General features: G+C 35.3%; 1 protein-coding gene across 2 annotated transcripts in view; it reads right to left on the reverse strand.

Moving 5' to 3' along the window:
- zbtb20 (zinc finger and BTB domain containing 20) overlaps positions 1-14,317 on the reverse strand; it is a 65,987-nt gene that overhangs the window by 20,887 nt on the left and 30,783 nt on the right. For both annotated transcript variants that reach the window (XM_051110697.1, XM_051110698.1), the window contains exon 2: positions 4,569-4,758. The gene's annotated coding sequence lies outside the window, so the exon portion shown is untranslated. The remainder of the gene's footprint in view (positions 1-4,568; positions 4,759-14,317) is intronic.

The following is a 14,317-nucleotide window of genomic DNA, read 5'->3' on the forward strand; positions in this document are numbered from 1 at the left end:
TTACTTCTCTTACATTGTAAATACTGCATGGAATATCTGTACTTTTTGCGTTATCACACCACAAAACCATTTAAAGGAAGTAATGAATGCAAATGAAAGCAAGTGGTGCCCACTTACTGCATTAAATACACACCATGCCTTACATGATATAACCTAAAATGTAAAATATTTAACAAGGTAATGCCCATGTTATTTTTCAACTATCCAAATTTAAGGGGGAAAAACAAAACAAGAGAGGAATTTTAGGGCTGAAAACACCATAATCCAGCACCTAAGATCAGCACGTACATGCTGAAAACAGAATATCACGACAGGAAATAAAGCACATGACAAAGCTAATTCACATGTAGAATTGTACGATAAGTAATTTCTAAATCTCCGGTTCGGGGTAGCGTACATTAGATTTACAGCTATGCATTTTTTTTGTTCGTGCCATGAGATGATATTGAATTGAAATAAACATGTAGTGTAGCTTTTAGCCTAATAGCAACAATCTTGCAAAACACACTGAATAATCAATGTCGCTCTTTACAACTTAACAGGTGGCGTCGCCTGGGCCGTTTCAGCAAATCCGACCAAACAGCATTAAACTATCACAAATTAGCACACTGGAGACATTATTTATGAAAAGTGGAGTGGCTGGAAAGCAGTGACCTAAAAAAGCGTTTGCTTTCACAGACAGAGGGCAGCCTTGTGCAGGCCAGCACTAGTCTGCATATGCAGCATGTGTTTCGTTTTTGCGTTACATATGACATCGAAAAATGAGTAAATCAAATCAATCAAGCCACGATGGGTCCATGGGATCATATTCATGCAATAAATTATTTTCAGACCTCTCTGAAGCTCACCCTCGTGCTGCTCCGCATTTGCAAGAACGCGGCTGTCTATACAAACAGTTTTGGAGAGAACACAAAATGTCTACTTTCTGTAGAGGTGCTACACCCAGTTTCGACAAAAGGCTTTGAAACTCTTAAAAAATGTCCAGAAGGGTTCTGACACTTTTGAAAAGCAGTGGACGGCAGTAACGTCGGTTCCCTTCGCGAAACGTCGTCGAACAGAAAGTTGAAAGCAGCACACGCTGTTTGCTCCTTTTCATAGTTCTCTCTCCCCTTTCCACGTGCATTGCTCTCTGAGCACTTCTCCGTTTTATGCATTGTCATTTTGGTAGCACGTCTTACTCCCTCAGCTCATTAGAACGGCAAACTCTGAAAGAGCGAGTGTTTACTATTCCTAAGGAAGCATTCAAATGTCAGTTCTTCACTCATATGATTTCAAGAGCATTTAAAAGCTAGTTCTGAGTAAAAAGGAGGTGAAACGGCAGGTTAGCAGAGCGGGTCATTCATTTAGGATCCATAGCAAGCAGCAGATTTCAAGTATGCAACCTCTGAGACTTAAAGGATGACACTGCAAGGATGATACTGCAAAGAAATATGTATCATTTTGAAGGTTATCGAGGCAGAGTGCTGTACAAGAAGAAGAAGAAAAACCATGTACTTGTGTGTGTCTAGACATGTTTTTGTAAAACTTTAAAACCTCATGATGAACAAAACAAATCAGTTTTTTCTTTCTTTTTTTGTTTTTGTTGGTGTGAAACTATCTAGCCGAGTAGTCCTTATAAAGAGAGCTTCGCAGCAAGTAATAAAATCAAAAAAAATTCCATGCTTCGCTTCTAATGTCTGATTCCAGTTTTAATATATCTATTTATGTTTGTGAGGCACACAGTTTTTTACCGTGGCAGAGTGGTAACGTTTCCATTTAAATCGTTGAAGGGGCCACACACTGAGATGATCGACAAATAGACAAGATATTATTATATTACGTTCTCCCTAAAAGTCTTGCGCTTGATTTCCTGAAGGCGAGCTTAAAGACGGGTTTGCTTTTGATTCAGGATTGATAATGACATCAGACAGAAGAGTTTCAAGTGCCTCTAAAAAAGAAGGGACAAGTTTTAAGACAGTCTTGCTCTAAATTCCTAAAATAAACGTATTATTCAGTATTAGTCTGAACTGTAATGCAAAATTTGAAATGGTTTGCAAACTAATTAGTTTGATCGGGATTGGAAAATGTCTAAATGTAGCTTTTGTGGTGTATCTTTAGATCCGCAAAGTTAGTTAAGCGGCTGATGATGATTTTACAGCAGCGTGATTTATTGGATATTAATCAAAGTATCACATTGCAAGTATGTTGCTTCGAGTGCATGCGCTTGGTCACCAACAGGGCAAAAATATACACCGTCGGTAAACAGGTGGGGACGTCCTGAATTAATCGAAGGCGGTATTATACTAGCGTGGTACTGTACACAAGTACAGTATGACTAAAGAGACAGCTAAAGTCTTATTTCGGTGTGATCTGCCAAACGATACTGACTTGTGTAATGCCTGCACAGCACTCGACACTTTCAGTAAGGTAGTGTCATGCAAGACTTTATGCATGCAAAATGACTTTGGACCCTTTTTTTTTTAATAATAATAGGCCAACAATATTTTTTGTGTTCTGAGTGCTGTGAGGTTGCTGGGCTATTTTGCATACTTCATACGACAATGCTACATGATACCCCGTGAAAAAGTAGTGCACTTAAACGTACCGAACGTGCATAGTGTATATTTAATTTGCAGATCTCAAAATCTCAAAGAGAATACACTTTCATTACTAAGTTTCTCCTTATATTTTACATTCTAACGTTTGAATAATCTTCTGTGGTGCTTTAAAGAAGTTGACTTATTTTGATGTGTTGACTAACATACTAAAGCACAAGTTTTTACTGCAGTGTGTTATTTAGTATTACATTTAAAGCTAATATATTTACTAAACTGCAACCTATTTAAATATACTTTCAATAGAAGCTAAAGTGTATTTTAGGTTAGCATAAATGCAGTGCATTGGGCCGTACACTTTGTGTGCCATATGTGTCATAAGTAGCACGGGTATATTACATGGGCACATGGGTTTTTCTTTTATGCCAAAAATCATTAGGGTGTTAAGTAAAGATCATGTTTCATGAAGATATTTTGTAAAATTCCCACCGCAAGTATATCAATACTTAATTTGTATATAGTAATATGCTTTGCTAAAAACGTTAACATTTCGATTTTGCACCATCAGATTCCAGATTTTCAAATAGTTGTATCCCGGGCACATATTGTCCTGTCCTAACATTATAACAATGACTGTGGATCTATAGAATATTTACATTTTTGATATTCATGAATAATGATCACAGAGTGATTTCCCATATGAATGACAACCAATAAATGCAAGGCAGCTTAACAATTGATGGCAATTTAATTATTTCATTTTGACATCGTCACATCAGTGGAAGGCTTATTTATTCCGCTTTTGGACGATGTATGAATCTCAAATTCAAAAAATTGACCCTTATGACTGGTTTTGTGGTCCAGGGTCACATATTTCAAAGACAAACAGGAGTAACTGTAAAATTACATACAGAGATCCTACTAATTATCATTCAAATAAATGTCTAAAAAACATCCAAAATTACATGCAAGTACATATTCTTTGTAATTAGTACTCTTTTCAAAACTATGCTAAAGTTTAATTCCTTTTCACAGAGGTATCCCGTTAGGAACGAGAACTGGCAGACAATTTGACAGCACTTAGGCAAGTGTGAAAGTTAGTCTGCTGGGAGCACAACAATGCTGATGAGTGAATTTATTTAACCTATGTAACTCCAAAATCAATAGATCAAAACATAAGGATTTATTTTTTGCATAAAGCAAATGAGGCATATTTGAGGACCACAATCGTTTTTAAGTATTATGCCATTATTTTCATGACAATCAAGCGCATCCCCCACCCCCCAATTCTCATTACTGTAATGCATCCATTTGACTGTTGAGATTTTACGTAATTCTCATTATTTTCAGTGATGACTTTCATTACATTGTCATTACTGTAATAAACACAGGTGGAGTGTGTGTAAGCCTGGCGAAAGCTTAGCCTTCGTCTGACCACAGCGTGACGTGTGTATACATGACTACAGATGTCAGCGAATACAGCTCAGCAATAATACTGCTTGTAATTGCTGGTCTAGCCAATCAGAATCGAGAATTCAGACAGAACATGGTCAAATAAATTACAGACATCGCAATGTCAAATACAATGCAAGTTTTTCCATTAATGACACCTATATATATATATATTTTTTTTTTTTTCATTATAGTAATGGGAATTTGGAAGGGAAATGTGCTCAACTGTAAATAATGTCACAATGTAAAAAATATAATTTATTAATGACGTGCTTACTGAATGCTGAATTTTTTTATTTTGATTTGAAATATGACCCAGGCCTGAACAGAAATACAGGTACGTCTATATATGTGTCCATTTAACACACAAGTACATGGTGCGAACAGATAGGCTTCTCTTTTGGAAGTAGTGGATTTTTTTTTAAATCACAGAAAGAAAGAAAGAAAGAAAGAAAGAAAGAGGGAGGGAGAGGGTGTTCAAGTGATTGCTAAACAAGCACGACAACAGCCTGATATTACGCATTAATCAACCGGAGAGAAATTTTTGTACAAAGATGATAAATTGAAGCTGGGCAAACTTACAGTCTGATGGTGTTCTGTTAGGTAATTGTGTGTATGTGGGTGCGTTTGTGTATCAGGCTGGTGAAGAGGCACTGGTTAGATGCTACAGGTTGCTGGTGGTGGTGGTGCAGCGGAAGAGGTCGGTCGTTAGCCACTCATTTCATTTCGGTCCGGCCACAATCTAACCTCATGCAGAATCTTCAATGTCGCCCTGCAAAAAGCAGCAGAGAGAACAATTATTGCATGCGACAATGTGCTCAACATGGGAGATTTACCCTTTTCTGACTAATAAAGTTACATTTATATACAATCAACAAACAACAAGTACCCAAATATCAAAGCAGGAATAGGAATCAAAATAGGAATGCACAAAAAGGCCTAGTTTAATTATTCATCAGTAAAGACTGCTAAAAGTAAGTAAAGAAAAGTATGGGTTTCAAGTGGCAGTCTATGGAGTTAATTTGATTTTATATTTTAAAATTCTGACTTTATTCTTTATTCTGAGATTATATCTCACAATTCTAATAAGGAAAAACAACTCGTCATTCTCTCTTTTCCCCTCGGCTCAAAATAGGAGTTTATATCCCACACTTCTGCCTTTTTTTCCCTCAGAATTGTCAAACTCACTATAAACTCACTAAACTCACTAAATCCGAATTAGGAGATGCAGACTTGCATTTGCGAGAAAAAAAGTCAGAACTGTCAGATAAAATAAATAAATGTTATGTAAAATGTTAATAGTAATAGGTTTAAATAATATGTCATGCTGTAACTGTAGGGCTAATACAGTATGTCCTCTATGAACAGCGTATGTGAATATTATGTAGACCTATTGTTTAAATCAAATTTATGCTTTAAAAGTAGAGTAATCATAGCAGTTTTCATCCATAGTATTAGCATCAAATGGCATCTGTGAAGACAGTAATCTATAAAAATAATTTGCATTCCAATTTTGTCATCAAATTTTTTATTTTTTTTTCCATAGATTTTACCCGTTACCTTCACTTGTTACCAGTGTTTTTCTGCAACCACTATGCGCACGCAGCTGCAAGTGACGTAACTGTGACGCCTACTCCAGATTGGTCTATACAACAGTGAAGTTCCAGACGAAAGGCTTCCAAGAGTGCGGATATTCCACCAGTATCAGCACTGGGGTTCTTCACAGTTTGTATCACTCCGCGTTCTAGACAGGCCGTCAGTCTGTGTAGTTTACAGCGACTTCAGTGCAGTTTACATGTCTTACTGTCTTACTGACTGAGAGTGAGTTATCAGACCGTTCATTCATAAACTAGGCTCAACCGACACTGAAACACTTCACAGAGATTAAAGCAGCGCCAACGCGATTCATTACAAATCCCGTTGACCGTTAAAAGGATACTACAACAAAGATATCGCCTTCCTCAGTGGATGAGGCTTGCCGTTTTGTCACAAATTTATGACTGGACTTGGAGAATGAAAACACACACATACACACACAAAATACAGTGTATTCAATATATTACTCTATTTCCTGTCCTTGCTTTCGCCTGGTGAATAGCCGTGTTTTTTTTTTTTTTTTACAATAAAACAAAGTCATTTTCAAGGACTGTAAAGCGGAACTTATTGATGTAACTGAGGCTTTGCTGCATACCAACGGTTACAGATTTGAATCTTTCAGACAGAAGGGTACAGAATAACCTCATTCTATCCACCTTATTTTTTGCCTTATTTTTACCTTTTTATGGGTGTGTCTACCGGTCTCATCCACTTCCAGCTATTTTTTAGCTGTACAAAACAGCTCGTTTTGGTAGAAATTGGTGTCTTATATTATTTGAATGTACTGTAATCTACTGGTTTGTAGCGCGAACAGTTTTACCGTTACCTGCACTGGTTACTCTTCGTGTTATTTCCTTACAGTGGCTAATGAACCAGAAGTCTCATCCATAGGCTTACTTCTGCGTTGAAGAATAAGGTGGATATTTCAAACTGACCATGAACAAACTTCATTGATTCCCGCAGAAGCGCTCGTATGACAAGAAAGAACTAACCTCACTGATTCTTGCGTGTCAAGCAAGCTTTCGCTGACCATGGGTGCTTCTTAATTAAAAAGGCACCCTTAAAAAGTCCAGTCCATTTGAGGCTGCTAGGTTAGACTCCTTCTGCACGTGGCTACATAAATGTTTCCAAAACACCTTTTGTTGGTCTTGAATTACAGAATGAATTTGGACGAGCTCAGTGCTGATTCATTTTCCGCCAAATCTTTTTTGTTTTTTGTAAACCGGAATGATTCGTGCCTAGAGAATGTGAAGGTTACACTTGACGACTTCAAAATATGCTGAATAAAGGACGTGAAACGAAGGCTGCATCGCAAGGATCCCTAAAATCGAGACAGCCTTCAACGGTGCTTAATGTGCTCATATTTAGTGCACGTTATACACGCGTATTGATCAAAGTTTATAGGTGAATAGAAAACTTAAATTTAAATCTGTTCATCATATAAAGTGATTGTGTCCCTTCAGAAGAAATATTAAACTGCTCAATATGGATTTCTTTTACATTCTCTTCATGAACTTTTCTTTTAGTGTTAAGGTTATGGGTGAACGGATGATCTACATCTTTAAGCAATTATTAAGTTATAAATAATCAATGTACAAACAAGAGATCTGAGTTCACTTTCAGGTCCAAATACAATGTGAATGCTAAGAGTTTTTTTTTTTTTTTTTTTCTAGATCAGTTTACATTAGCCGAAAAGAAGCTGACCATATTTTAGAGAGAGAAAGTGTAAACACACTTAAAGAGTAACTATTTCTACTAGCAGCTGACTATAGCAAAACGTGACTTAACTTGGAGACCAAAGGCGTCGCTTGCAAGCTTTCTCAGACCCTGCTCAACATAAGAGCCACTGTTTCAGTGTGATTTTATTGACATTGAAACAGTGGCTCTTTGTAATTTGATTTCTTATCCTTGATATTCAAGAAACAATATAGCAATATAGCACTAAGAAAACAACAGTAAACATTCTTATTTGTAGCAGTTTCTTGCGATATTTGATTTATCATATATTTATGTATTTGGTCTGAATTTTAATTTTTACAAATTATAATTTTCCAACAGCCATTTTAGGATTATCCAAACTTGTTAAACTGGACTGATCAAATTGTAATGGGACACACACTTTCACCCCTTAAACGTAAAGCTTTGGCCTGTAATTGGTCCAGAATTACGCCATCTGAAATCCTCTTACAGGTTAGTGTCAAACTTTTTAGAAAAAGGTTTCTAGATATAGTAGGTAAGGTTTCATAAAATAAGGATGTAGAAATAAAACTGTTATAACTATGTGGTTGCACGGATGAAATGAGGTCACAGGTGTGTGTTTATAGAGTATTTTACAATCACATCGAACACTGCTCAGCCAGTCATAATCAAGCCCTGAAACTATCCATTTTATAATGGTCATTGTCATTTTTATGATTTTTTTAAAAACTAAAATCAGCATAAATTTAAGGCAATGCAAAAAGTACCACCATGATTTATAAATACAACATATGCACATGTATATCATGTAAAAGTACATCTAGTTTTCTACTAAATCATTATTTATATGCCCCAAAGTAAAATTACAAAGTAATAATAAACAATATTTAGCTATTTATTTTAATAATGAAAATGCAAACTCGGTAATGCAAACTTTACAGCTGCATAATCATTTTTGCTATGAAATCAGTCTAATACAGCATCTATATTACAGCACACAGTATAACACTATCATGATCACAAAAAAAAAACAGGACAAGGAAATTATTCATATCAATTTATCACCTGGCGCTGTTCGCAGTTGAAATCCCAATCGCAATATTTGTCAAAAATAATTACAAATGGATTTTATTTTTTTTTTTTTGAGCAGAATTAATGCAGCACTAAATCAAAACCAGTGACTCAGAAAAGCCTCGGTGTAAACCCAAAATAAGACACCTCACAAATGCAATCTTTCTATCGTGCCTCCATATATCACATATGAAAAAGACCGGTTCTCCATCTTTTGCCCTTTGTGAACGTGCAGTATAAAGAGATGGTTGTGACACTCTAACTTCCTGTCTATTGCCATAGAGGCAGGAAGCAGTTCCCTCTGGGTTATCACAAAGACACATTTGTGACAGACTTGTGGACACACTTCACCACCAATTACAGGGTCAAACTCTGCCGAAGGAGAAATCATATGCTCACTGGGCCAGGTGTTATTATGCAAGAGAGAGATGAAAGAATGGTCAGCCTGCCACACCCATCCTTTCCACACCACAGCCGATCACATTCCCATTCCACACACACACACACACACACACACACGCACACACACGCTCTCTCCGAGGTAAAGAAAAGTGAGCCTGTTGAATTATTTCATCGGTGAAACTAAAGAAGTGGGCGCTATTTTATGTCACATAAACTCTGATCGTGCATGGCTAGCAACTAATATTCAATCTCTAGGCATGGTATGAATTCATATGACTCATACAATTATTGCAGTATGAGTTATTCTTACAATGCAAATACTGTAAATTATGGAAGTGTTCTCTATAGACTACATGGAATAATCAGTACAATATCTTCCAGCATATGCATTCTGTATTGAAATATTGTATCCCACAGCATAACATTCTTAACCCTTCTGGGAGGAATATAAATCCTAAGTTGTACAGACCATGATCATTAGGGGTAAGAGATATAAAAATATATATAAAATAGCGTTATTAATGTAAAATAACACACCTTTTTTTTTTTATTACCCCAAGGGTGTAATTTTATCTTTTCATGTCAAAATAAAAACAATATCTTTTCAGTCCACAAAACAAATCTAAAAACGAGCAGTCCACAAATAGCTCATTAACAACTAGACACAAAAAAGCAGATTTTAAACATAATACAGTGTCACAGATAACTACTTTACACAGATGCAAAATTAGATCAGTTAACCTCAAAACTCTTTTGACTGACTAAAAATTATACATTTTGATATTGAGATGAAATGACAAAAATAAGAGCATAGCAGCTAATCAAATGTGTCGAGATGAGATTTTGTGCCATCTGTGATCATAAAAATGGTGAAAAAATTAAGGGGAGGTGGTCATCTTGATCTCCAAAATATTAAGACATTTTTACACACAGTAGGATTGCAATTGTAGAATTCATTTCCGAGAAGATACGTGAGCACCGCTTCAGCTGAATTAAACAAGCAATACAGTTAGGTCATTTGACATAGCACACCAGGCACACCAGTGTCGAAATGAGCATATTTACAAGACGACCAATTAAAGAAATCATGACAGCATGAGCTACACTAGCATTCTCATCTGAATGCAGCGCTCTTCCCTTCTCCACAGCTAACAGTATGCACCTTTACCATAGTCTATTTTAAAGGATTGCTTCACCCCAAAATGAAGATTCTCTCAATATTTACTAACCCTCATGTTCCAAATCAGCTGTTCCTTTGCACCTCAGAGATCATAAGAGGATCCATAAAAGTATCACAAAAGTGGTCTATAGTTTCGGGTGCTATATTCCAAGCAGGGCTTAAAACAAACATTTGCCACACCTGCCAATAGCCAGAGACTTTTTTTTTACCAGCCATAACTATTTTTTACCAAAAATGAAAAAGTATGTGCAACATTTAATTAAAAGCAGCAAACTAAGGTAACACATCTAATTGCAGTTTTTAAATTAATATTAATATTTAATTTATATTATGCTTAGTGTTGTTAAACGATTAATCGTGATTAATTGCATCGGAAATAAGTTTTGTTTACATAATATATATATGTGTGTACTGTGTAGATTTATTGTGTATAAATATACACACATGCATGTATATATTAAAAATATATATATATATATGATTATACTAACAATATCAATTATACGAATATAAATATATACATGTACATATATTTTCTACATATATACTGTAAATAAATATACACACACATAGCGATCAAAACGAAAGTATCTTAACACTTGTATGTATTGTAACGCTTATCCTCTTCCGCCAGGAGGTGGCGACAACTGCCCGTTTTAAAAAAGTGTGTCATTGAATCATTCATTCAGATTTCAATAACAAGTCAAACAAGTCTTAATGAAGTGAGACACTGACTCCTTCATTGTTCATTCATTTTTATTATTATTATTTTGTTTAAATAAATACAGTTTTTTAAAAGACTTAAGCAATGAACAGTTTGTCAGAACCACTAGTAAATTATGTTATTTTGTTTAGTTTTCTAATCTTTTTTCTCCAGAATCGTGAGAGAATCGTGGTCTCCAATTTATTAAAAATAACTGGGATTCTCAATTTATCCAGAATCGTGAAGCTCTTGTTCAAATGTTGTTTATTACTGCATATAATTCATTGAAATGGAAGTTTAATTTCATAAAGTTCAAAATGCAACTACATTTTTTTGCATTTTGTCTTTTTCGGTTGAATAAAAGACTATTTTCCCTATATATTTGCTCACTGAGAATTTCTTCAAAAAAAGTTTAAAAATCTCGTCTCGTCTCGTCTCGTTCTCGTGAACCCAGTCTCGTGTCTCGTCTCGTCTCGTGGGATAAGTGTCTCGTCACACCCCTAGTTTTATTGTTATCAAATTCTGTGTTTTATCATGTCTAATTATTTGAATGCATACTTAATTTATTCAAATGTATTCTTAAAATAGCCTTATGAAAGTTTGTTTGTGTATTTAAAATGTTCTGGTTATCAAATGAAGGCATAAAACATTCATTTCATTTATCTTTTAATTATTGAAAATTAAGCTAACTTTTTTTGGCAAACAAAGGGGAACTTACTATTAGAATTAAAACATGGAAGAAATGTTGTGTGATTATACCCTAAAAAATAATGTTTACTTCATTTTAGTAGTAGTAATAGCAGTAATATATATCTGGCACAATGTCTTCAAGTTAAACCGGACTTTTATTTTGACGGGTTGCCGTGTCTACCTTCACATTTCTGTGTGTATATGATATAACGCTAGTTTTCCTAAAATGGAAGGGTCAAATGCTCATGCAGTGACTCTCAGCAGATATTGTTGATGTATTTATGTCCTCATTTAGTGAGACGACAGACGCTGAAATCACGGCGAGCGTCACGTGCGCTTCAGTGTGTGTAGTAAACAAAAGCGCTCGTAGCTCCATTCATTAAAACAGAGACACGCAGAACATGCAGGATTCACATTTCGTATTTTTGCGGCGTAATATTTACAGATACTAGTCCATATTGCGGTTTATAATCTACTCACTAGACTTGCACGGAGGAAGTTTGTGTGGAGCAGCATTTACGGCGAGCCGCTCCGAGATGCTGAAAACACAGTTCCCGTGAGCCACTCGTGTGAAAAGATCACAGTGCAGCGCATCGGATTACATGTTTATATAATGACAACACTGTCTTTGCTATTTGATAACCATGCTTAACCATATTGTGTCGTCAGACATTGTAAGAATTAACAAAAATAGTTGGCGGCCAGAAATACTGTCTCATTCCAACAGACCGAATGTGAAGTTGTTATTCACAGAGAAACACTGTTGCTGCCTAACCGTCGTGCACAGACCTGAAGCACTTTACAGGCCGTGCTCTTCCACGAGAAGAGCTTGGTATACATTTGGATTTATTTTGAAAGCCTAACCTGCATTCAAAACAAGGAAAAGGACAGGCACAGTGTGACACTGTCAGATCGCAGCATTTCAAATGTGACTAAAAGCCCTAAAAAAGACACAGTCCTTAGAGATTTGATGACCCTTTACATTTCCTCTAACTCCACTGCTTTTCCCTTCCCTCTCTCGCGCTCCTTTACGCGTTGAAGTGCTCGGGCTGAGATTCGATTTGGTCTTTGTCTAGACCGGTGTGTCATTCCCGTGTTCTGGCCCTGTGAATGGATCCAGCATCAGTAGGTCACAGTCACCATCCATCGAGTCAAAACAGCAGCTGTGGCGCTATCCTCGCAAAACCTCGTCCCGCTCGCTCTTTCTTATTCTTTCTGTATCCTCAGCGTTTCTTCTACACGATGACAAAAGACAATAATTTTGTCATTGAAGGCAAAAAACATGTTAGATTCTGACATAGTGCGGAACGTGTGATTAAACTGATCCGACTCGGGATGAGCCGCGCTCCAAAGACGCTGTTAAATTCGCACGGCGATATTCGCGCACCTGTGACCACACATCAGTCAAATTCTATATTAATGCGGCAAGTCGCCTTGTTGCTTGGCAACCACAAACAGCCTACTTTATTGCATTCCACCTGCACATTTTTTTTAATTGATAAACAACTCACTTTAATTAAAATAATAAGATTTTTTTTTTTCCTGGACAGTTTTACACAAAATGCTAAAGGACTAAATTAAACATGCACAAGTACTCAGGTCACATGACAAGCAGCATAGTATATGATGACCATTTCAGTTAATATAACCATAAAATATCTGAAAAAAAAGAAGTTTATACTGTAGTAAACAACACGCAAGTGTTTATTTCTAAACAAGCTTTGGGCTATTTACATGCATCTTTCATGTTTTTTTTTTTGTTTTGTTTTTTTTTTGCATCTCATGTCATTTTTTCTGTTTCAATTTTACTGGATTCACTTTTTTCTGTTTTATTTTTTCTAGACTCCGGTTTAATTATTAAATTAAAAAATATATATTAAACAAAAAGCATGTCTAGTTAATTGAAATCATGAAACGTTTACAATTTATCAGTAATTTATTATGATTATTATTAAAAGTTGAACAAAAATTACATTTTTAAGGCCCTATGAAATACATTTTTTCCCTCTTAAATTTAGTTTTATTTATTTATTTTTTAACCCAATTCTGTTTTTTCCATTCATTCCATTTTAATGGTTTCATTACATGTTAATAATCAAAAACATCTCTAATTTATTGGTTTTATTAAAAAAATAAATAAATAATAATAATTTTACTTTATTTATTTATTTATTTTTTCCAGAAATACTGCGTTTTTGCATTTTTCTGGAAAATACATGTTGGTAAATATTTTCTTCTAATACTTATTCCTTAAAAAGTAATGTCACCATTTCTTTAACTTAAACCAAACTTTTATTTTGATGGGTTGCTGTAAAGACCTTTAAGTTTCTGTTTAGACATGATATGACAATTGTTTTTGTTTTCAGAAGAAATGATAAAATGCTCATGAAGAGACTAGCAGTTCTAGAGATTATATCATGTGTTCATGTATTTTAAGGCGGCAGAGGTTAAAAACACAGCGAGCGTCATGCGCACTTCATTCACACCAAACATGCAAGATTTATATTTAAATTGTATTTTTGCAGCTTAATATTCACAGACACTAATCCATATTGCATTTTGATTCAAGACTACTGACCTACTTTTGATTTATCCATCCAAAATTTGTTAAATACCATGATCTTCCACATTATACAATAAATTCCATTTTTATTAGTGGATTCTGTGACTCGGCATCGCAGAAATCACAGGGCCTTATATGTATATAAAGGAATTATACTTTTTTGAGTCATCATATGCACTAAATCAAACTAATAGACATCATAATTGTGATTTAATGGAGTGAACACTTCACATATCAGGTGCATTTGTATTTTTTCCCCCCCCTTTTTCATGGAACCCACAAGAAGAAATTTTAATGTCACACTGCTTTTTTCCATATAATGACAGTTGGAATGTTTTGACAGCAACAGTTTTAGCAGAGCTGGTTACAGTAGTTTTATTAAGTTTGGTCTGTACACAAACATATAAAAGCTATATGACTAATTTATG

This window comes from Labeo rohita, chromosome 5 (assembly GCF_022985175.1).
Source record: "Labeo rohita strain BAU-BD-2019 chromosome 5, IGBB_LRoh.1.0, whole genome shotgun sequence".
Classification (NCBI taxonomy): Eukaryota; Metazoa; Chordata; class Actinopteri; order Cypriniformes; family Cyprinidae; genus Labeo; species Labeo rohita.